General features: G+C 48.0%; 1 protein-coding gene across 2 annotated transcripts in view; it reads left to right on the top strand.

Moving 5' to 3' along the window:
* The window catches only part of STK35 (serine/threonine kinase 35), a 49,936-nt gene extending 29,470 nt beyond the window's left edge, over positions 1–20,466 (top strand). The window contains exon 4 of one of the 2 annotated variants that reach the window (XM_063114451.1): positions 20,395–20,466. The gene's annotated coding sequence lies outside the window, so the exon portion shown is untranslated. Of the gene's footprint in view, positions 1–8,902; positions 13,616–20,394 lie in introns of those variants that run through there. The other variant, XM_063114443.1, reaches the window with a different exon arrangement.
* The last annotated feature ends 718 nt before the right edge of the window (positions 20,467–21,184 follow it).

Raw genomic sequence — 21,184 nt, 5'->3', positions numbered from 1 at the left:
ATCTAGATGGTGGGATGTTGTACCAGAAATATGAACACTACTTACATTCTGATACTTCCTGGACTTTGGGTGTTTGTAGAGCCTATGTGTCCTTGGGGTTAGAGGATTTCAGGTTAAGAACCCTTGTGCTGGACTCATTCTTTATTTGGCGTGTGAAGAAATCAAGTCTCCAGAGAGGAGTAGGGAGAGAGCTAGATGGAACCAGAAGCCTGGTTTCCTCCCTGTACTCTCACCACCAGGCGAGATCCTTTATCGTTGTCCTGTGTGTTTAATGTCTCTTAATAGATTGCCACCTAGGGGTACGTGCCTAAGATTGCATTTGTGCATTATAGCCTGGGTGACAATCTGCCTTTCAGAGAATCCACAGGGCTGGCTTCCTGTGGACACACATAAGTAGATGAACGGGATGCAGAAGATGGTGGGGTATGGGGGACCCTTGGACAAAGGGTAGACCCCTGGCTATGTAGAGGCTGGTGCTGAGTGTCTCATAGGACTGCCTCGTCCCCAGCCACCTCTGTCAGCAATCTGTATATCCCAAATGTGGAGTATGGGAGTCCCCCACCATACCTGGTAGCCCCCCAACCAGAACTCCACGACCACTTCTTGAGCTACTTGTTAGCTAACAAGAGTTGTAGGGTATTTTTGCCATTTTATAGTTGGTTGGAACTGGGAGGGGAAACCATAGAACGTCGTTAAGGTCTGGAGAAGTCCACCGGGTTTTAGGCCAAACCCAAGGCTTCTAGTCCTAACTCTGCTCTTCTCATTAACCTCTTACTGTGACTAATTTAAGACTCTATGGTCATACTCTGAAGCCAAGCCAGGTCCAACTAGCCACACCTGGAATTCAAGGGCCCACTCCCCTTAAACAGAACATGTTTGCAGTCAGCTGTCTTCTTCCTTCCCCTTTGAAGGGAGGGCTTTCTGTTGAAAAGCCTATGAGGGAAGGAGTGGTGGAGAGAGCCGGAATGGGGACAGGAGCCTCCTGGTTCTATAACCAACTGATAAGCTGTGTAGTGCCAGGAAAATCTGTAGTCCCCGTGTGCCTCGTTTCTCCCACCTGGCTCTGAAGGTGTGAGAGGGGAGCAGCACAGTGTTGCTTGGTAGAAAAATAGCACAGGCTTCACAGTTGGACACAATCCCAGCTCTGTCCCTTACCAGCTGTTGGAGCTTGGATACGTGGCCCAGCTTTCTGAGGTGAGGATGAGCATCCCTCTCTGCACCTGGCTTGCCCGAGTGTTCAGTGGGAACATGTGCAGAGTGGTTGGCAGTGAAGTGGGAACTCAACCAAAGGCAGAGGTTTTTATAACCCTATTTTTATGTTAAAACCCCATCATGTTGAATGTATGATTCTGTGAAGTTCTTAAATTAATTTTTCTGTTGCCATTATTAACTCTCAGTTCCTATCTATCACTTGGTATTTGAGCTCCTTCTAAAAACGCAGCACTCCTTGGTAATCTGAGAGGCTTAAGAGAAGTGCCAGATTGTCCCTGTGCTTGAGGAAGCCTGTAGTCTAAGGGGGTGGTAAGATGGGAGCACACAGCATGGTCAGTGGGCATCTGAGGTCATATGATATCTGTTCACGGAGAGCCATGAAGTGTTCCTCCAGTGGGTCCTCTGGGAATGCTTCCTGGGAGGAGGTTTGAGGAGGGGGCTTCAAAGGATGGGTGCCATCTGATTGACAGCTAGGGGGTGGGGCAGAGGGGTGGTAACCAGATCAGCAGGAGCTGAGGCCCAAAGCAGAAAGGAGGCTATCACCTCAAAAGAAGATTGACTTGAGGCCAGGTTGTCTGTCTGGAATTTTAGCTTGAGCAGATGACTACTGTGAGGTTTTTGTGGGTTTTGTTTTGTGTTTTTTGGATGTGATTTAAAGCTGCCATCATAACTTATTAAGTACCTGCTGTGTGCTTCGCTGTACCTGTTACATATACTATCACTGGTCTTCATACCCAGCAAAGTAGACATTTCCTCACTTTCTGCTGAGAAAACTGAAGCTCTGGAGGCCTTGGCTTGGTAAAGGTCAGAACTATAACTGGTAGAGCTGGGAGATAAATTTTGGGTCTTCCTACTCCAGAAAAGCCCATGCCCTTAACAGAACACCAAATCTGCCGTTCTGTAAAATATGCTCTTTGAGTAATACTTCTCCCACATTCGGGACCTGCTCCTAGATATCTATCTGTTCTGTGGATGAGCTACCTTGTTTGGTCTCCTGGTCAGGGCTCAAAAACAATAAAGCATGGACCTGTGGTCTTGCAGATCTCTGTGGGCTGCCATGAAGCTCCTGTGTGTATGCTTGTATCAGCCCTGGCCTCTTGTTCCCTTTCTCCCTAATATCCTGAGCCTTCAGTGGACCTGAAGACTGAAACAGCGTTATCCCATTTGTCATCACTACCCCACACACTCGACCCTGACACCAGGGCACCATGCACTGTGCGGTGGGCTGCTCGCAGCACAGTCGTTCCTGGTTTTGCCCTACTTTAAAGACCATGGGTGTGAGCTCGGGCTTAGAGGAATGATGCATCAGAAAGCTTGTGCCCTGGCCTCGTCCTTCTGACTGATCGGAATGGACAGTAGGGCTGGGGCCCCTGAAGCCCCCAAGGCTGGCATGTTGATGTCTGAGTATGAGGAGCCAGATGCTTTGGTGTTTAAACAAGTGAAGAATGACTCATTTGGAAGCTAATCCTGCTTAGAAGGAGAGGACTGCCCTCTGTACCCTGCCATGTTACTTTGCCTCTGTGCACCTGAGATGCCTGCTTGCTCTACAGCATAATATGCCAAAAACTAGTAACCTGAGCCTCAGCTTGCCTATTCATAAAATGGGGACAATTCCTACATGGATCTTTGTCTGAACAGTGAGGTATTTCATATTAAGTCTTGCATGGCATGTAGCATATTAAAGGATTCATTAGTTACATGGTAGTGGTAATACCACCACACAGGACTGTGGGAGAATTTAAGTAAGAGTGAGTTCTTGGCTACTCACCCAGTAATACCACACCTTATTTATACTGTGCCTTAGTCTGGATGACTTTCTTTTCTGTTAAATAGATGAGGCAGGGTAAAATAGAGAAAAGTAGGCTTTGGGTTTGAATCCGAGTCAACCAGTTATTTACTAGCCATTTGTTTGGCTCCTTACTTACCAGCTTTTCGTAACTTCCTAAGTAACCTCCAAGACCGAAATTCCTCATCTGCAGAGAACTTTTTTCACAGGTGAATGTGTATGTGTAGAGAGAGTGTATGCGAGGGCTCACACCTGGCAACCACAGGTGCCTAATGTCCCTGTCTACCTGAACAGCAGGTAGGACTAACCCAGGTGCTCTGTGCCATTCTGAAGCCTGAGAATGGAGTATGAGCCGGCCTTCTGACAAGTGCCAGTGGTCGCCTGGGGTACTGGCTCACCCTTTCTAACATGTAGCTGTGACACTTGTGTAATACCACAGAAAACAGATCCCAGCGAACATCCAGGTTGTATTTCAGATGTGTAGGTCCCTGGACTTCAAAAACCCATCTTTAGCTGTGAGCAGGTCACATGGTGATGAGGATACTTCTGCCACCATCTGGCTGTGCCTAGGGCCATTATGGTAACAGTGAGGCAGAGGCTCACATCCCTCCCAGTAGGGATTGGAGCCCACCCTCCACCACCACCTCCAATGCCTTCATTCTGACATCTCCATTTTCAGGACACAGGACAGAAAGTTCCTGAATTAAGCCTTGACTCAAGATAAGTTATAGATGGTCTAGTCCAAAAGAAATACATAAAGAACACCATCTACATTTTCTAGTAAGGAGAAGGAGGCTTAGATTGTGGAAATGGGTGGGGGTGGTAAGTGGCAGAGTTTGGATTTGAACCCAGGACTGTCTGCCACAAAGCCTGTGTTCCTCCCTGGTAGAGTACCTGGTGAGAATGCTGAGTTTAAAACGTGCTTGTGGCTCCCAGACTTACACATTCATAAGACAGTAAAATTGAAAAGCTGGGGTTGGGGAGGGGAACAGTTTTTAAAACCATTCCCACTTACTTTCGTTATCATTTCAAAGAAATGACATTTTGACACCAATAAGGTAGGAAGGCCATACTTTTAGAATAAGGAATAATTCTTTATTCACCGACATTTTGAGTGTGTGCAGGCCGAGGAATAGGGGACAGAGATGCATACAGGAGCTTGTTCTGTCCCCAGCCCCATCCTCCTGTTGTCTGCTCGCCTCAGCTCCTGTTGCCTAAGCTGCTAATGCCGTAATGGGAGGGATTTGTTTCCCCAGTCTCTTTGGGCCAACCAGAGAACTGCTTGGCCGTCAGAGGAACTTGCTGGAAGGCTGGTCACTATCTGCTTGGCACCACGTCCCTCTTTGTGTCCTGGACACCAGACCTGTGCAGAGGCACCTAAGCCAAGCCCTCCACAAGAGAGAATCTATTTATAAATGAAGGGGTTAAATGGATTTTAAACTCCATTTAAGCTCTTGTCTTTCTAGGAAGGATTTCATATTACAGAGTTATGTGTTAAAAAGCAGGGGCTTTGAGGTGAGACTGACCTGGGCTTAAACCCCTATTCTCTACTACTTGCTAGTGGCACAGCCCTTCCCTCTGAGCTTCAACTTCCTCATCTCTAAGGCTGGGGGGCAATAACTCCTCCTCAGAGGGTTACTGAGTTGAAACAAGGCCGTGGAAGTAAAACACGTGGTCCCTTTTGGGACACAGTGATTGGAAAGCAGTGTAGGAGGATTGAAAGTTATCTTGCTAGGTTGTTACCTCTAAAATGCTTAGAACATGCCTGGCACATGTTAAATGCTTGATAAGTGATGGCTGTTGTGGTAATTATAGAGAAATAAGAAGGTGGAATATGCTGAGGAGGGAACTTACTTATTTCAGCTCTTGAACTAAGGTTTGCCAAACAACCTTCCAGACCACTGACACCTTCCGCCCCCAAGACTGTGTCAGAAGGGAGCTATTAGAACCACTGGCCACGGCGGCTTTGAAAACACTAAATGAAGACTGTCATCGTGGGAAGGCTTTGAGCAGTGAAGCTGGAACAGTTTGGATTAAGTGCTGGTTCTACTGTTCAGCAGCTCTGCAACATGGGACAAGTTGCTCCATCTCTCTGGGCCTGATCTCTTGTTAAAACTGGCCAAATCCATTCTCACAATAATCATGGAAATACACTGCAGGTGTCAATTACAGGCTTATCACGTCACCATTTTCCACGACGCTTAGGGGCATGGCTTTGTCTTCTAAGGGCTCTGTGGTCAGAGGTAGGGGCTCCACTGAGTGGCATGAGGCAAGCCTTGGGTGAAGGTGGTATCTGGGCAGTCAGGGAGCTGAGATGTGACACGTGTGAGGCCTCCCCAAGGCCCCACAGCGGCTGGGGCTTACACCATTCGTTGTGCTGACAAGTGCCGGGGAGGGTCTGCTGCTTTAATATGGAACCGTGTGGTCCAAGCCATTCCCGTTCACGGCTGTGGAAAGGGCCTCCACTATTTCCCAGTGAGCTTGCTGTGCCATTGGCTCTGTGGGGAAGGTGCACTTTCTCTGATGGGAGCTGGGACAGGAACCCAAAGCCATGGTCCTCTCCATAGTAAAAGTAGTTTTCCTTCTCCCTGCCCACAGGGAGGACCAGGCTCAGACCTGTGGGCTGTCCTGTGGTGTCCTACCAAGAGGGCCAAAGCTGGAGGGAGAGTGGGGGAGCCTATGGGAAATGTCAGCTTCATTTCCTGACAGGGAACCTGGTGATTACAACGGTCGGTCGTTAAAAGCTGGTGTCTCAGGAGCTCTTGCAAGTGCTGTGCTTCTGGTTTGACCTTCTGCAGTCACACCCTGTTCCACTAGTTTATTATGTAAAAAGGGACCTTTGGCTTCTGTGTCTGTCTCCTTGCCCGCACTGCTTTTCAGCTGCCATGTGCTACTTTCCTGTGGATGGTCATCCTCAGCTTCGGTCCTGCCTGGGGAGGGAGGGAAAGAAGGAATGTTGACAGATCATAACTGGTCCCAATGACTGTCTTAGGAGATACTCGTGACCATACAGTTTCCTGGGCTTTTCTTGTCATATTTCACCAGGTCTTAATGTCTTGGATGGTGAGGGTCCCCCTGTCTTCTGATTGATCTGCTTCATCTACTGAAAGCACAAGGAGAAAGCAATAAGCATGCTAAATAAAGCCAGAGTTTGAGAGGGCTGCTGAATCACCAGGGGATATGTTTATGATTTTATTTTCCTAAATCAAAAACTGGGATATAAGACCCACAGATGGGTTTTTGTTGTGGGGAATTAACAGGCAGGAGAACAGAAGCAGCAGTGTGGAAGGTTGAGCCTGAGAGATCCCATATTTCCTTCCAGATCACATTCTTTTCCAGGGCCTTTATCAGCCACCCCACTTTCCTCCAGACACAGACACTGGGTCTCCCCTCACTGTACAGTGGAGCAGGGAATCACAGAGTCTAACCTCTCATTTGACAGATGTGGAAAATTCCCCATTGTCCACTGTGTGTGGAAGGGCCCAGATGGAGCCCACATCTGGATCTTTCTGTTGGAGCTGCCAGCTTTTCTTGTTCATTGAAGTACCCTATTATACCTATTAAAAGTAAACTATGACAATGTGGTGTGTGTTCACTATCAAAGATCAGAAATGGGGGAAAAGGAAAATCCATTCACAGAGAGTGCAACAATGTTTTGCTGTATTTCTTGCCAGATTTTCCTTTGGGAGGCAGGTTTTTTGTTTGTTTTTTTTGTTTGTTTGTTTTTCTTTTTACACAGTTGTCATACCACATGGCATACAACTTTGTGTCTACTCTTTTCCACTTACCCCAGTAAAGTGCTTCTGCCATAACACTCACGACGCCATACAGCTATCTCATTTCCTCTGTAATATCTCATTGAGTTGATGGATCATTTGCCTCATTATCCCTTATTTTTGGATTTGTAATTGCCTCATAGTTTAAATAATACTTTGAATGTCTTTATTTATGAAGTCCTTTTCATGTTTAGGATTATGTTTAGGGTTATTAAACTAGACTTCCAGGAGTGGAATTATAGGGGCTACAGGTCTAAGCACATCTAAAGCTGAAAACACATTTCTAGCCTGCTTTCCAGAAAGCTTTTTTACCCTCCTTTCCAGCAGTGTGGAGAAGTGGCCAGTCCATGACACCTCCCCCAGGTAGAAGCAGTTTTGATGATGGAATGCTGAGGAACATGGCCTGTCTAGATCTAACCCATCCATAGCCTCTAGTTGGGGACAGTTGGAGGGAAGGGATTGGGTCATTGAGTATGTAAGTGCCTGCTGTGAGCCAGCAGTCATTGTTCCCCTCAGCCCTCAGTAAAGAGACCCCAGCTCTCAAAGGAAGAAACTGAGGCTGATGGGAATCAAATTGCCCAGTATTGCCCTGCCCCACTGCCTCTTGTGAGGACCAGCCAGGTGTCTCTCCAGGAGATGACTGGCCAGAGTTGCCAGAATGCACAGGCAGCAAGTTGTGGTAGAGAAGGTGCCGGGCTGGGGGGGGCGCACCCCGCAGGCTGCAGAGAGCAGTCTGGGTCTGCCCTTCCAGAGCAAGTGAACAGCTGGGGGAAGGCGGGGAGAGGATTCTAGCACACAGTGAAAGACTTGTCTGATTCAGTTGGTGATGGTGAGACCAGAAACTTTAAAAACTCCGTGATGATCCCATGTGCAGTGGAGATGGAGCACTGCTGCCCGAGAGGCCCTTTTTCCCTACCGCCCCCCGCAGGACAGGGCTATACTTAGCTCTGATCCGGTGGCTCAGAGTGGGAGTTGGCCCAAGACTAGTCACTCTGCAGGCTCTTGTACTCTAGGCCTCCACTAACTAGCATAAGCCCCTAAAGGGCAGGCTGCTGAGGCCTGACCCCAAGGCAGTTCCCAGGTAATAGCTTATGCAGTCAGCCCTCTGCATCTGTGAGTTCCACTAACCATGAATAGAACGTATTTTTTAAAAGGGCAGTAAAAAATAATACAAATAAAAAAATACAGTATAACAGCTTTATACAGCAATTAAATTGTATTAGGTATTATAACTAATTTAGAGACAATTTAAAGTGTGCAGGAGGATACGCATAGGTTATATGCAAATACTACTCCATTTTATATAAGGAACTTGAGCATCTGTGGATTTTGATACCCACAGGGGGTCCTGGAACCAGTCCCCTACAGACACTGAGGGATAACTGTACTAGTAGGTAGTAGGGTCAGGCATTCTTCTCAGTTTTGTTATATGTATTAGTTCATTTAATCTTCATAGGTACAAGTGACAAGACCGAGGAATAGAGGACTTAAATTCAGCCCAGACAAGTGGCAGAGCCTGTTTATGCAGGCACAGGTCTGGCTCCAGAACTCTCCTGCAGCAGGCAGGGTGGGGCCAAGCATTGGTTGAGTCCAATACTGCCCCTTGGGTGGGACTCTGGCCCCACTGAAGACCTTGGCAGCCAGCCTAGTTCAGGTTCTCAGAGGCCTGAGCCTTACTTTTTCATCTCTAAAATGGGATAACTAAACCTTGAGAGGGCTGCTGTGAAGTTTATTACAACACAGTCAGTCACAGAGGGTAGCGAGGACAGTGTACGTGGAACCAAGGCTGGCAAGTAGTGCAGGGAAGCTGGAATGGGAATGAGGTGTGGGATTCATGATCAGATTGGTAGCTGGAGCCAGTGCTTGGGTTCCCAGCCAGGGTCTGCCTTTTAGTCCTTGTGACCTTGGGTAAGTTACTTAGCCCGCATCTCAGTTCCTTATTTGAAAAATAACGTGTTTCCACAGCAGGTCAGTTGTAGTGGAGCTAAGTTTACTCCATATAAAGTATTTAGAAAACTCTGCCTCCAACCCCTAGCACACACACAGCTTCAGAGTTCATCTGGGTTGGTGTTGGCACTCCAAGTGCACTGACCTTGTGTCCACTCCTCGCCTGCCTTCTGTCTTCCAGGTCGATCCTCGGGACCTACAGTGTCATCATGTCTCGTGCAGAGGATGGCAGAGGGTACAGGTGGTGGCTTGGCCAGTTGGCGATTTCCCGACAGCTGGATCTCCGGCAATGTGAAGCTTTTGTTTGGGTTTCCCCTCTCTTTTAGTTTTGCTTAATTTTTTTTTTTTTCTTCTTCTTCTCTTTTTCTTTTTTAATTTAAACCATTGACACTTCAGAAGAGCAGGAAGATATGCTATGGACAGGCACCAATTTAAAGAAATTCAGTGTGGACAAAGCATATGTATAAGTTTCACTTTAAATTTTATAAGGGGCTAGGGAGCTGTTTTGTTTTTGTCCTTTTCTTTCCCTCCGTCTTCTTTCTTTTACATGTCTCTCAGTTCTGCATATAGCACCTCACTTCCCCCAGAGAAGGCTTGCCTCCCCATAGGGATTTTTGGGGTTTCTTCTGGAATGAGGTATGAAGACATAAGGAGACCTCTGGGCCACCTGCCTCCCAGATGCAAGAAATGCCGGACTCTTTGCTGGGCTGGTCCCTGCTAGCCCTTGGGCCTCAGAAATGATCAGAGGTGAAGAACCACATTAAAGAGGAAGACCAGGGTTTGGCCAGGAGGACTCAAAAAAGAAGGTCTAAGCTGTGGGTTCTGTTCTCTTTAAGCTTTTGGGAGCCCCCAGACACACCAGGACTTACAGTGGTTGAAACCAGTTTCTTTCTCTGCCCTTTATAACTGGGAGCTCGGAGGGAGGGGTAGAGGGTGACCATCTCCCATTTGCTGTGGTTGAGCGGCCACCCCACCCCAGTTCTACAACCCTACCTTTGTGTTAGGAAAAAACTTTTGTGCCAGACCTCTGCCTGGGACGCAGCTGGATCTTCCACGGGCATCTGTCACTGCTATGAAGTCAGCACCCCCTGCCTGCTGCCTCCTGGATCGTCGTCATCCCAGATGTGATCACAAGTGTCCAGGTTGTCACAGGCTGCCTAAGGCCCTGAGATCCTGTTGTGACCGTTGCCACAACAACAGTGTGTCCTGAACTGGCTGCCACTGTCGTCTTCTCGCAGTGAAGGGTGTGCCCTGTGTGCCGGGGTCCATGGTGTCATGTACAGTGACACGTGCTGTTAAGCGCCGTCTCCCTTATCCCTAGGAACTTACCGTTAGGTGCCCCCCCCCCCCCCCCCAGAGTAAATGTGTCTGATGGGAAAAGAATGGACCTGCCTGGAGCAGGGTGGTGTCCAGTGGGACTGGGTAGACCCTGTGCCATCAGGTGCCATTCTTGCGCTTGCCGCCTTAAAGCTCCCCCAGCTGTGTCCCTCTAGCCCCACCAGTGACGTCTGTGTAGCCATTCTGACGCTCGCTCGCTGACAATGTTCTTGCAGCCTCCCTAAGAGAGGCCTCCCTCCCCCTGGACTGTCCCTCCCCCCAAAAGGAGAAGGGAAGTAACGTTCCTGTCTTGTCCCTCTATCTGGACATGACTTTGTCTACTCCAAAGGCTTTTTACCCCATTATGGCCAAATAGGATAGGGTCTGTGGGGAAAGGGAAAGGAATTATTTTGGTTTTTTGTTTTTACCTAAACCAGCATAGGATTGATAGGGGAGACAGTTAGAGGACATTTCAGTTGGTATGTGACCAATGGGGTCTTTCCCCCAAAAGCAACAATCCTTTGGCCCTGGGAGCTTGGAAGAGACCAGCAAAACATCAAGCCCAGCTTGGCAATGTGTTTCCTCACATTCTTCAGCCTTCTCTCAACACCAAGATTGCTTCCCCCTCATGGGCAGACAGCTGGCTGCTATTAGCAGGATCCACAGGGCTGCAGGTGGTAACCAGGCCCTTCCCGTCCTGGGCTGAAGTTTCTTATGATTGCCTGTCCCTTGTTTCCAGCTCCTCAGACAACCTCGAGTGTGCTGAGCTACTGCCAGAAGGGTGGGAACAGCAGCATCCCCTAACTGCAGTGATGTTCCTTCTGCCCCACCACCCTGCCTGCCTTTGGGGGAAGCTGTCTCTGTACGTGAGGACATGAGAAAACAGTCCCCAGGCTCACACCCCCCAGCTCTTCCTGACCTACCGCAGCCGCTGCTCCAATCCCTGCTGAGAGCTCAGCCTAGCAAGTGACTTCCTTTTGCCTCTCTCTTTCCTGCCTTCCGCGGGTCTCAGCCCTGGCTACATAAGGTCTGGGAGACATAGTGCTTCCCTTGTTTTCTTGGTATCTCAGTGTGCGCTGTAGGGCACAGTGGGCAGCCTGCTAGGGGTAGCTAGCTTCCACATACCCCATCTCCCAGACTCCCAGCCCATCCTTGCTTGGTGGCAGGACCTCTTTCCCTAGCTCAAGAGAGGGCCGGCTCTTTAGCCCCGAGTGCCTATTCCTCCCTCTCCTGCCCCACTGCATCTGCTGTGTCCTCCTCAGGCATCCGTCCTGCTTGGGGGAGTCATCCCTAAGTAAGCACCAGCACATCCACGGTTGGGCTAGTGCCTGAGGTCTCCGCAGGCCTCTCCACCGCTTCCCCTCGGGAATCAGCTTCCCCTTGTTGCTTCCCTCCTCCTGCCTCCCACCCTAGGCTTGGGCCTACCAGCCACTCTGGTGCGTCATCTCAGCGCCACCAAGTTTGTTAGACCTGTCCAAGTTCTAGGAGTTTCCAAACCTTGAAACAGCAGTGAGTCATCCTCTCCTCCTCGGATCTGCAAAAAGGATAGCATGTTGCAGAGAGGAGCTTGGCCTCAGCCCTATGGGCCTGAGCTCAGTCTCCCTGTCGGCAAGAGGAATCAGCAGGACAGATCGTAGTGCCTTACTCCCTGATCCTCCCCTGACCAGACCTCCTGGCTCAGCTGCAAGTGTGTGGCTTCTTTCTCCCTATGTGTCTGTCACCTGCACTCTGTCTCCTGCTGCAGATAGCCATGGGGAAAGGATCCCCCCTCTTGTCCCCATGTGCCCCACCTGAGGGCCACATCTCTCCCCCACCAACGAGACATCACTACCAGCTTTGCCCAGGACAGAAAAGCTGCTTTAGACAGGTACATGCTCTGCTTCTCGCTCCTTGCAGGTTCTGCCTCTTACCTCTAGCCAGGAAGGTGCGGCCATCGGTTCACTCGAGACTGGCTCTATCTGCCCTCCTCCTGGGCACCGGGGACTAAGGCTGCAGGCCTCAGCCTCATCTCATCCCAGAGGCTGTGGGACAGAAGAACGGGAACTCTTTCCTCCCACCCACCCAGTCAGGGTTCGCCCCCATGGCTTCCCTTCTGAGGGAGAGTATTCAATGTTTACTTAAGAAATACCCTGTTTACAGCTAGAAGAGAAATGACACTGGGTAGACATGTGATTCTGGACAGGGGCTGCCCCCCTTTATGGCACTGCCCGTGGTAGCCCCAGAGCGAATGAAGACAGAGCTGCCTGGGGCAGGGGCAAGCACCCTTCGCTGCCCTGCTCCCCGGCCCTGTGGTGCTGAGACTGCTCACCACCTTCCCCACAGCCTTCCTGCCCTGGACGTTCCCCACCTCGATCATTCCCTTTCTCCACGATCCTCAGCTCCTTGACGTATCAGCTATCTCGTATCCTAGAAAACCAGTATTTGGAGCAATAAGATTATTTTTGCTTGAATCTTTTTCTAAGAAAAGGAAAAGAGCTGACATTGTGGGAATCTTCCTTTTATGCTGTTGGCTGTTTACCTTTTTAGAAGACAGATATTAGTACCATGGATGTCTGGGTTTTAGCCTTGGGGTATCTTTTGGAAACTTGGGAAAGCAGGAGCCAGGCTGCTACCCGCTAAGGAAGGGACCCTAACCCTCTGCCCTTGCCTTGCTCCACATTGCCCCTTCCAGCCCTGCCCACCAGTGGCCTCCCACCATCGGTCCTGCTCACCTGCCCCTCCTCCTCTCACATCTGGGGGCACTGTGACTCTTACTCTAGGTGGGCCTCTTGGATTATCCCTCCCAGACCTGTGTGGCAGCCCCCAGACAGACGGCTGCTGGGAGTCTCCTGGACCTGGCAACTTCACAGCAGCCGAGCTGACATCATTCAGCTCTTCAGGCCACTGGGTTTTGGAGGCTGAAGCCCAGAGATTTTTGTTCTGCCATCCTCCCATACCAGGTTGTAGCACAGCCCTTAGGATAGCGTAAGTCTGTCTCTGATCCTGCCTTAGCTAGGCTTCAAGAACAGGGGGCTCCTGTCTGGAGTGGTGCCCCCAGGGACAACCAATAGGTGTGTCATAGGATTGGCCACGTTAGCATCCACAAACATCACCAAGAGATGAATCCACTGCCATTGGGTGCCCAAGGGCCCCCTAAGATTGCAGGGACTACTAAAAGGGAGGTCCCCCATGTTCTTTTCCAAGAGAAACCACAGAGGAAGGGAGTTTATTTAGGGACATATTAAAGAAATCTTTTGTGCTCCTGGGGCTTCTTTCCATCAGAGCAGGGGAGTATATTTCAATAACTTGTTAACACTCATGTGGGACAGACAGGTGTGAGGGAGGTTTTAAGCCAGGCACAAAGTTAGTTTCAAGTACTAGTTAATAAATCTATTTTCCTTTATTTTCTTTTTTTGCACAGAAGCTGGTAATCTAGGACCTACGTGTGAACAACTTTATATGAATATTTTTTGTACTTGGTTTACTTGGGTTGGTATGATACATTATATTTAAGTTCCTTGAACACTGTGGATCCCCCTAATGTGTATGAATGACTGAGGCTTTGTAAATTAAGGGACGTTTGTGTGAATAAAGTTGTTTGATGGGATCAAAAAAGCCATATGTGATTTGAAAACAAGTGTTTTGTGGTTTTGTTGCCACCTGTTTGAGAGGTCGCAGCTCCCCGGTCCCGGTTGGTGGGTGACAGGGGAGAAGAGGGTGCTCGGCTTCCTTGGTGTTTCTGTGTTTCAGGAAACTTCCTTCTGGCCTTCCACTGGTCTTCCCATTCCTCACCCAAAAACCAGCACTTAGAAATGAAGGAACCTGTCTGATATGGTGCAGCTAGTACGTGGGGAGTCCTGGATCCAGACTAAGACTGATCTCTTCCAAGGGGCCCAAGGCCTAAGCAAACATTGTGGCCCCTCCTCCACACACCTCAAAGGCCCTCCACACCGCAGCCCTGCAGTTCTACAAGGTCTACCCCTGAAGGACTTTCAGTGTAGAGACCAGACGGGTCCCCATACCACAGCAGCAAAGGTAAGGGTCAAGTTCTGGAAAGGCTCAGTGGGGAGGCGGGCTCTATCAAGAGAAGGTCAGAGCAGCTGAGTGGGCTGAGGTGGTGGCATCCATGTCTGAGAGCAAATGGGAGCTATCGGGCCAGACCATAGTGGTTGGGTTCGGAATGGGCAATAGAGCACAAAGCCTGTCTTCCTCTCTGCCTGGGCCAGCAAAAGCCGCATCCCGTGAAGATTAGAATTTATTAAAAGTCAGGCACTTCTGACATCCCCACCATGCTGTGTGGTAGTTGTGATGTGTGCCCCTCTACTGATGACAAAAATAAAGCTCAGAGAAATCAAGACTGCTGGGTGAGTGCTTGGACTGGGAAGAATAGGACTTTTGCCTCTCGCCAGCTGCAACAGGTGACAGCCTGGCTGAGCATCCACTTCCTCCTGTGAGGTGGACATGGTTCAGATGCCTTCAGAGCAGTTGAAGGCTACATAAGAACCTAATACTGAGCTCGGCACATGGTAGGCTCTCAATAAATGGTTCTGCAGGTTTCCTTTTCCTGAAGAGACAGGTTCAGGATTTTACTGGAGTCTGCAGAACGCTGAGCACTGACCCTCCTGGCACCGTGCAATCCTGCAGAGGCTTACCATTCGGTTACCTCTGATGTTTGACATGGAGCTCACCGTACAGGGACTTTCCCGAGGAGAACTGGTGAACCCAGGAAAAATAAAATCCCTGCAAGGATGGAGTCAGGACTTTGGAATGTGTGAGTTAGAGGAAAAGATAAGTAAGACAAGCTTCCTGCCTAATCTGAGAGTGAACAGGCTACATTCCAGGCCCAGGGTTTAGTGTCCAGTGTTGCTGGGGATGAAGCTCCTTACAAAGGATACTTCCATCCTTAGCCTGGACAATATCCAAGAGCTTGAAGAAGAATAACTCACAAGTTTGGTTTTTTATTAACAGGTTTGTTGAGATAATTCATCCCTTTGAAGTTTACAGTTGAGTCGTTTTAAGTATATTTAAAGAGTTGTACCACCATTACCATTATCTAATTCTACAACGTTTTTAATCATCTCAAAAAGAAATCCGTACCCATTAGCAGTCATTTCCCAGCAACCTCCCCCACCCCCGACATGCTCGTAGCCCCTGACTGATGTACCTTCTTTCTGGATTTGTCTATTCTGGACATTTCATATAAATGGAGTCATACAATATATGGACTTCATGGCTAGATTCTTTCACTTGGTGTAATGTTTGCAAGGGTCATCCATGTTGGAGCCTGTATTTCGTTCCTTTTTATCGCTTAATAGTACTCTACTGTATGGATGTGCCATGTTTTATTTATCCATCAGTTGACGGACATTTGGATTGTTTCCACTTTTTGGCTATTATGAGTAATGCTGCTATGAACATTTGTATGACAAATTTTTCTATGGACCTAAGTTTTTAATTTCCTTTTGTATATACCAAGTAGCAGAATTGCTGGATCATATGGTCACTGTTCCATTTTTTGAGGAACTGCCAAACTGTTCTCCAAAGAGTCAGCACCATTACCACCAGCAGTGCATGAAGGTTCCAACTTTTCCACATTTTGGCCATGTTGTCTGTCTTTTTTATTACAGTTGGCCTAGTGGGTGTTAAGTGGTGACAGTTGTTGTAGATGTCTACACCATTGCATTATTAATGGTAATAAGGGGAGAGTAGACAATAGATGCTTTGGATTTTTGACTCAATCAGCAAGTGCTTAGCCTATACCTAGCAGAGTTAAAAGAACACAGACTGACTGTGCTATTTACTGGCTCGTTGACCTTGAGGCAGATCACCTTTCTGACTTCATCTTTCATCTGCAAAGTAGTAAACATCCACTTCATAGGATGTTTAGCAGGACTAAAGATTTTTCATGCATTTTCATGCAAAGTACATGGTGGGCACCCTTTCAGTGAGCATTCCCCTCCCTGTGGAGTTAGGATAGGGTTCAAAAGTAAAGCGGCTTTGGGGAGCTTACAGCATGTTGTGTTTGGGTGTAGATGGAGGAGCATGGGACATAGCACTGCAACAACACAGGGTCTGTTGAGCTCTAAGCTCTGTGCTGAGAGAGGTGTGTCACCCAGACCCTAGAGGGAAGGATCTGGCATACTGAACTGGGCTTTTGCTTATGCCAGTGCAGGAAGAAGTTAGACATCCAGGCCCTCACTGATCTTCGCCTCCCACCCCGCTCCAGCTGTCCCTTGGTAAATACCCACTCCTGGCCACCTACTCAGGGCTCATGGATTGGGCAGGCTCTGCAAGCAAGGAGCTCCTGGTCCACAAGTGGACGTACTCAGAGAAGACAGGCACATCACAGTGTGCCGGGCCTGACGGAGGTTGGTGAAGCCCGAGGGCCCACTCTCTGCACTGCTGCCTGACCTGAGCCCAGAGCCCTCCAGGCATGCTGGATCCCCTCAGCCTGCAGCATCAGTGGACCATTGACAGCCTAGTGTTCTGAGGCATAGCGAGCATGGCTCACTCACCTTTTCCCAGCTTTCAACTTGGAGTTGCAGCATCTGCCTGCCTCCCGGAAGGACTTTATACAATCATATCCCTCCCTGAGGATCCAAAGGAGAACCTAAGGCATGGAGACCCACCACCTCAATCCAGTCTCCACACAACAGAGATTTCCTTTGAAATCATCAGTATGGGTCATGCCATGGCACAGAACACTCTAGGCTTCCACTCCACCTGAGATATTAGCCAGACCCCTCTCTTTGGCCCACATGGTCCTTCTCCATCTTCCTCCTGCTTGCTCCTCAGGCCCACTTGCTACCCAGCCACCCCCTCAGGCCCTGCTCGCAAGCAATCCTGGCCTTACTGCTGTCCTTAGCACACAGGACATTCCCATCTCAGCCTGTGCACTTGCTGTTCTCTCTACCTGGAATGCGTTATTACTGCATTGCTTCATGTACGGCTGCTCACGTCACCTAGGAGATCCTTCCTGACCCTCTTATTTGGAGAAACACCATCTCGATGTCACTACCTCTTTAACAGGCTTTATTTTTCTTTATAGCACTTATCACTAGCAGAAAGTTTTATATGTTACATACATAATATGTATGCAAGGGTGTCTGAAAGTACTTCAAAAAGTTTATGGAAAATAGAATTAAAGGATAATGCAAATCTTTCCATGAACTTCGTTTTTTGTTTTTTGGGTGGTTTTTTTTTTTTGCAGCTGGCCAGTACAGGGATCTGAACCTTTGATCTTGGTGTTACCAGCACCACGCTTCCCCAATTGAGCTAAGTGGGTAGACTCCATGAACTTTTTAAAGTATACATATATATATAAAAATAATCTCTCTCTCTGTCCCCCCACATAGATATGTGTATATGTATACACACACGTATATCTCCATTCGTGTGTATACATGTTTGTGTATAGGCATACATATATCCTTAAGCAGTGCCTGATATGGCATGTAGTAGACATTTAGTTATATTTATTAAGCAGATGGATGAGAGCATATTATATCAGAGCATGTTATTCCGTGGCCCCAGTGGAAGGAACTTGTTTGGGGCCTGCGGGGTAGAGGGCAGCGCTGGGACAGGAACCCAGCCTCCTGATCCCCACCCCATCCCCTCTGCCTGGCCTGCAACTTCTCTCCATTCCTGAGGCTTAGTCACAGGCCACTTCATTCCCATCAACCTCTGAGACATGGGAATAAAACTAGCTACTTGAGAAGGAAATCACCAGATGTGTATGATGATACTATTGGGGTTTGACTTCTTTCATGGGGGACAGGGGTGTATTAGTCTATTTCTGTTGCATATAACAAAATACCTGAAACTGGGCAATTTATAAAGAAATGAAGTTTATTTCTTGCAGCTTTGGAGGCTGGGAAGTCCATAGTCCAAGAGGCACGTCTGGGGTGTGCCTTCTTTTACAGCAACACAAGGTATCACATGGTGAGAATGAACTGAGCGAGAGTGCTAACCTGCTCTCTCACTGTCCTTTTAAAGCCATCAGAACCATGTTGATGACCACCCATTAAACTGTCAACCCATTCCTCCATGAATGGATCAATCCATTCATTAGGGCACGGTCTTCACAATCTAATCGCCTCTTAAAAGGCCCCACCTTTCAAATGCCGTACTTGGATTTCCCACCCTCTTAACACTGTTACAGTGGAGATTTAAGTTTGCAATACATGGACTTCGGGGAGACACATTTGACCCATAACAAAGGTTCAGCAAACTTTTTATGTTGAGGACCAAAAAGCAAATATTTTAGGCTTTGCAGCTCTTAGGGCCCCTGTTGCAGCTATTCAACTCTGCCATTGTAACACATAGCAGCCATAGACAATATGTAATAAATGAGCGTGGCAATGTGCCAACAGAACTTTGTTTGTGGACACTGGAATTTGGATTTCATGTAATTTTCACCAGTATCGCAAAATCTTCTTTTTATTTTTCTTCAGCCATGCTGTAGTTTGAATATGTTGCCTAAGTTTCATGGGTTGGAATCTTAATCCCCAAAATCGTATATTGATGCTATTTGGAGGGGGGCCTTGGATTAGATGAGGTCATGATGGACTGGTGGCTTTATAAGAAAGGGAAGAGAGACCCGACCTGGCATGCTCTTGACCTCTTACCATGTGATGCCCTAGCCATGTTATGACAGAGCAAGAAGGCACTCACCAGATGCTGGCACCATGTTCTTGGACTTCCCAGCCTCCAGAATCATAAGCTAAAGAAACTTCATTTCCTTATAAATTACTCAGTCTGTGGTATTCTATTATAGCAACAGAAAATGGACTAACACGAACCATTTCAAAATGTGAAAACTGCACCCCTAGAGTGATCTCAGGCTTGCTTCTAGGAGCGGGGCCTGTGGTGAAGAGCATGGCCCATAACAGATGGGTCCAGCCCAGGGATTAGTCCATGTGTCAGGTCCACAGAGGTGAAGGAGAGGTCATGGCATGCTGGTGATAGGGCAAGAACCATGCCCAGGGATTCTGCTTCATCTCCACCTGGCCCCTCGGCCACAGCTCTGGGTGTGTGGTAGGGAAGTACAGTGTAGGGAGATGGGCATCACCCGCCATCTGACAAGTTCATGAATCTAGAAGCCCCAAAGTACGGAAAAACAATTGGAACAGGAGGCAAGACATCTGAATCAAATCCATCATGGCCTCATACCAGCTGTGCAAGATGCAGCAAGTTCTCTCTCTGGCCTAATAATGTGGTGGATTCTGGAATCAGACAGAAGGGTTTGGATTATTGCTTTACTATTTACAATCTTGTGACCTTGGGCATGTTAACTCTCTGAGCCTCAGTTTTCTCATCCATAAAATGGCAACAAGACCAGTACCCATGCCATAGATTTTTCTGAGAATTAACGAGATAGTACATATGTAATACATAGCACGGTATTTGGCATGCAGTAAATTATCCTCAATGGTATCTATTGACAGTGTTTTTAAAAGCAGAAAGATATCCTGTGAGATGCTCCTCAAATAAAAGGGCTCCAACTTCAAACAGTGTTAAGGAATACTGTATATTTCATTCCCCTCCTGGAATGTGCCAGTGCATGCTAAAGGCTCTGAGAAGTCCTGTAATAGTCCTGTTTCTCAAGCTTCTCAGGTCACTGATGCTTCTACCTATTATCATCTCCTTATGCTAATGTTTTGGGGAAAATGCTTCAGAGCCCACTTTGGAAGATGCTAAACAAGACCGATCTGCAGCTCTAAAATCCTCATTCCCTTTCAGGGGACTTTAGCAGCCTCATCCTGTATCACATGGGGCTAGAATCACTTCCCTCTTGGAAAAGCCTCCAATAATTGCCTCTGCTTTGCCTACTGGTTCCTTGAGGGCAGACCAGAATATGAAGAATTTAATAACCACAGTCTGGATCCCCTGCCAAAATGCTGTAGGGCCCAGGCCCAGAAAACTTGAATGTGGTAAGAACACAGAGAGCAGTTCCCCCAGCCAGCAGACCAAGGATACTGCCAAAGCCCTCACATTCCTGGTTCCCACATTGGCAGAGCACAGCAAGCCTCCAGCTACTGTTTACCCAGCACCTAATACATGCAATTAGCATTCAGCTGTGAGGCACCTGTAGTTTAGTGGTTCCATAGACAGGCTCTACCGTGAGACTGCCTGGGTTCAAATCAAATTGCTCTTCCTCTTTGGGACTCAGTTTCCTCCTATGTAAAATGAGGAGAGTAACTCCACCTGTGTCTGTGAGGATTAGCTGTTACTGCACAAACGGGAGACCCCAAATAGCAGCATAAGAAACAAGATAGAACTTGGTTTCTTTCTCACATAAATGTGGAGGTGGCAACCCAGGGCTATCATGCTGGTTACATAAAGTCATCAGAGATCCTATCTCTGTCTTCTCTTCAGGAAGTGGCTTCCATCTTCAAGGTCACCCCCTGGTCCAAGATGGCTGCTGGAGCGTCAGGCATTTCATCCTCATCCCAAGAAGCAGCAGAATGGGAGGGAGGAAGAGAGTGTGCCTCGTCCTTTAAGGAACCTTCCCTGAAGACACACAAAACACTTTCACTTACATCTTGTTGGCTAGAACGTAGTCACATGGCCACATCTGGTGCCCAGGAGGCTGGAAAATAAAAGGGCAATGGTCCTGTTATTAAGATTGAGGGGAAACTAGACATTAGGATGGAAAACTAGCTGCTCTGCCACACTGAGTGTGCCTCTGGCTCATTCTAATAAAGATTACATATTAGCATTATTAATAACAGCTCTGCAGACCTGGGTTAAAAAAAAAAAGCAAGGAAGAAATTGGCTCTTCCTCTCAGCCAGAGGGCATGATCCAGGGAGCATTAATTAGAACTGGGACAATAGCCACCTGTATGGTGCAACTGGCAGGACTACATGATGCTGGAAGAGCCGTAGACATGGGCTGTCATCTGTTGGCATGCCATTCATTCAATATGTATTGAGTGCTGTCTATGTGCCAGCATATTCTAGGGCCGGGGATGCAGAAGAGAGGCATAAAGCAGTATTTTGTGGTAATTATAAAAATGGGCTCTGAGACACTGTGCCTAGGTTAGAGTCCCAAACCTGCCACTTCTTGTGTGATCATGGGAAATTTACTTAACCTCTCTGAGCTTTGTTGTCTTCATCTCTAAGATGAAGAAGATGATAAGAACACCAACACAGGGTTATTCTGAGG

This window comes from Cynocephalus volans, chromosome 1 (assembly GCF_027409185.1).
Source record: "Cynocephalus volans isolate mCynVol1 chromosome 1, mCynVol1.pri, whole genome shotgun sequence".
Lineage (NCBI taxonomy): Eukaryota > Metazoa > Chordata > Mammalia > Dermoptera > Cynocephalidae > Cynocephalus > Cynocephalus volans.
This window is presented reverse-complemented; position numbering and strand designations above follow the sequence as displayed.